Source organism: Cornus florida, unplaced genomic scaffold (genome assembly GCF_030987335.1).
Source record: "Cornus florida cultivar Cherokee Brave unplaced genomic scaffold, ASM3098733v1 CherokeeBrave_3.0.0_Hap2_Chr03, whole genome shotgun sequence".
Taxonomy (NCBI): domain Eukaryota; kingdom Viridiplantae; phylum Streptophyta; class Magnoliopsida; order Cornales; family Cornaceae; genus Cornus; species Cornus florida.
In genome coordinates, this window is record NW_026775573.1 from 92940334 (window position 1) to 92944473 (window position 4140).

Below are 4140 nucleotides of genomic sequence, written 5' to 3' on the forward strand. Positions count from 1 at the left end.
AAAATTTTATATTTTTATTTTTAAACGAAACGGGCTAAAATGCTCCGTCTTATCGGCGCACTATAGCATTGGTTTTGCCAGAAATGATGCTTGCGGCTTCCAGATATGATTTTGCTATCCCAAAAAAAAGTCCGTGGCTCTTTTACATTTACTAGGAAAATTCACGTGGTGATGAAATAAATATTTTGTAAAACAAATAAATTTTATATAAAACTTAATTTTTTATTTTTAAAAAAAAATTAAAAATAAAAATTAGAAGATTTCATAAAGGAATCAATTCACTCTACAAATCATATATAAAAATTAATCCAATTATATATAAATTGCATTTTTCACATTTTATAAAATATTTTGTTGGTTGATTATAATCAATTACTTTTATCTATATGTCTATAATATTCAATAATTATCATGAATATCTTTATCTTGACTCTTTCTTTCTATTTGCCACCCAGTTATTTCTTTTATCTTGGCTCTTTCTTTCTATTTGAAATACTTTTAGGTGTGTGAAATGTTTCGTTGCATTATCTTTGTGAATTTTAAATATTGTTGGTCGATATGAAAGTCTATAGTGCTATAACCTTTGTTGTATTTGATTTGAGTTTGTGGGTTTGCCATATTGTATGGATCATTTTCATTTACATAATACATGTCAACTAATTCAATTTTTTTAAATAAGAAAAGTTAAGTCTATTTAGAATTTTGAAAAAGAGGTTTTGATTCTTTTATGATTTTTTTGTGTTTTAAAATGCTCAAAGTTTAATTAATGGTTTGCTCAATGCAACATTATGTATTTGTTGTAAGTGTTTCAAATACTAAGTCCTCTTGTTTCAGTGTAAGGCCTAATTAAAATACTTATTAGTTAGAAACCTTTTGTTGAAATTGGGAAATGTTTTTCGGTTTGGTTATTAGTATCTCTTTGACCAATATGTTTTAGCTCTTGATCATTTTATAACGGATAATTATGTTTAATATGATAATTGGATTAATATATTTATTTTTTAGATGATTAGTTAATTGTCCAGTTTGAAGTAAAGGCATTTTATAAAGCTTTATAGTTAGCAAACCCATTTTGAAAAAGTTCAAGGAAGTATAAGCAAGAGTGTATTCCCGGTTCATATAATAATTTTAAGGAAAAAATTTTGGTACTTTTCCTTAGATTGAAATTATATACAGTGGAAATCAAAATTAGGAATGGTGTTAATTCATAAAATAAAAATGGTTTTAATTTTTTATTTTTTTTATGTATTCCATCACTTTTATATATATATATATATCCCATCACCTCTATTTTCTTATGATTTATATTTTTCCATTTTTGTTGATTAATATTTTCATTATGAATTCAAATAATACATGAAGTGTTTTAAATATTGATGGACTCTTCTCCTATTATTTTTGTTTTCTCTTTTTTTTTTTCTTTTTTTTTTTTTTGGGTAGTACCTTGTCCTTCAAAAATAATGATTCATGATATATATGCTACACACACACATATATATATATTACTAAAAAATAACAAGTGAAATCATATCTAAACTTTAGAAGTCCATCATAAGTAACCGAATAAAATAAAATCTTCTAGTTATAATAACAAAATAAAACAAACACATTGAACATATAGAAAGATAGTAAAAAATAAATAAATAAAAATACAGACAATCAACTATTACCTAAGGAACTTGTCAAGATGATCGGACCAATTATACAAACTTCTATTATTATAAAGCTTACCGCCCCTTTTACATTTCGTCCTTGCAAATATTCATTTATGAATTTAGTCACATGTTTATCTAAAGTGTTGGTAATAAGAAATTATGGTTTCTCCGTGAAACAATTATGTGTAACATGGTAAATATCAAAGAAACAAATGAGCAACACTATAATAAATACAAATAACACATTAATCAATAATAAATTCAAAACACTTTTTATAGAGGGAGTTGAAAATTTTCTAAAGAGGATGAGCTAGAATTTAATGATTAATTTTAATAAAATGGAGGAGTAAATATAATGTTAAATTTTGATGAGATAAAAAACGGAAATTAAGAAGTTCATTGGGTACGCCATCTCTAAATTTTCTATTAAATAATATCTTTAAATTTTATATCTTGACTTAAAAATACTAAAAACGTATAAATAAATAAATGAAATTGGGAAGTTGATTTGGTGTTTCCTTCAATTTCCCCATTAAACATTATCTTTAAATTTTTTATATTTTGTTTTAAAAAATAATAAAAATATTTAGAAATAAGAAAAAATAACTTACACGTTTAAAAATTCTTTTTCTAATTTGTGCCTTTTAGTGTGATTAATGTATATATATATATATATATATATATATATATATGTTTTTTATGACTAAAAATAATAAATAATAGCATATTATAATCCAAATAAACATATTTGATAAGAGATGTGAAAAACTCAATTCACATATAACTAAACTTAATTAGTAAAGTATTTTAAATAAATATATTTTATAAACATGTATGTAATACTTTACTAATTAAGTTTAATACATTACCTCCAACTATAGGTATGTAATAATAAATAAAAAGAGAAATAAATAAATCTAATTAACAAATGAACTAATAAATAAAAGCAACACATAACTAACAAATTCAATATGTACTCCAATCTTGTGTGCAGTGAAAAAATAATACAATTGGTATTAATAAATTAAACTAATTAAAGGATAAATGAACAATATATATCTAGGAAAAAGAGAAAAATCATTCATGAACTAATTCATGAAAAAAAAAAAAAAAAAAAAGGAACTAATTCACGAACAATTACTTTATAATAATTAAAAAAATTATTTACTACAATACATGAGAAATACCAAAAAAATTTTAAAAAAAGAAAAAAAAAAAAACATACTTTGTATCCATTTATATATAAATATAAATACACATACTTGTTCAATTATCTTGGAAATAATTAAAATGTTTGTATTAGTTGTGTTGCACTTTTTTAACTTTTATTAGACACAACTAATTTTCCATTGGCCTTTGATGTTTGTACATTCTTTTTTAAAATTAAATTTATTTTCTTTGCATTTCCTTTCCACAATATATATATAATGTTAATATATTGTTATTTTGGCTTTAAATGGAAGATACGGTTTCCACAGATTCTTTTGTAGAGTCCAAATAATTTGTATTTTTATTTTAGTTCTTCATTTTTTGTTCAATGGTTGATATACCTTCTATGACATTTTAAATATATATATATATATATATATATATATATATATATATATATAAAAGACTTAAAAATTATAGGACTATCGAATGCCTCCACATAACTTCTAAGTCTATGAAATATCAACATTTGATATAAGAATTAAAACTCTTCCGGTTCAAAATATATATATTTTTTGTTACCCAGAAAAATAGTGTAAAAAAATCACAAAAAAATAAGATATATAGCTCAAACCATTAACATTTAACAATCAACATGACAAATTGTAAGATTATTTATTTAATTGTGGCACACATGATTTGGACATGTCACATATTACTTGGTAATTAAGTAAATAGATATCAATTAATATTATTTATTTTTGGTCAACTTATAATTAACTTTTTGGTAATTACTTATTGCAGAAGTGTTTTCCTTTCTTATTCCTTATTTTGATTGAAAGTGGAATTATGTTACTAAAAGGAAAACTGGTTCTCTCTCTACCTTTATAAAAGTGTATATACTGCATCAATTATGTACGATTAATGATACAACACGTAAAAGTTTTATGTGTGCAAAAGGCCAAGAGAGAGAAACCAGTTTCCACCTTCACCTATTGATCAGAGTTGCAGATTAGTTCGTAGTTAAAGAGTCTAGACGTTAGACTTGATCTCTATTATAATTGCAATCACATATCGAGGTATTTATATCTAGCCATATTTATTTATGCATTATATGTATATGAGAATAATGAAGTTCTAAGATTTGGGATTCATATTTATTTGTGATGAATAGTTTGTACGAATAAATTATAATTTACATGTGGTATCAGAGCTTATGATTTAGGAACTTGTTATTTTCCTTTAAAGTTGCATAAATAATATATATAAATTTAAAATATAATTTGTATAGTTTATTTGTTTGGAATTGCTTCCACACATATGTATGTTTTAATTG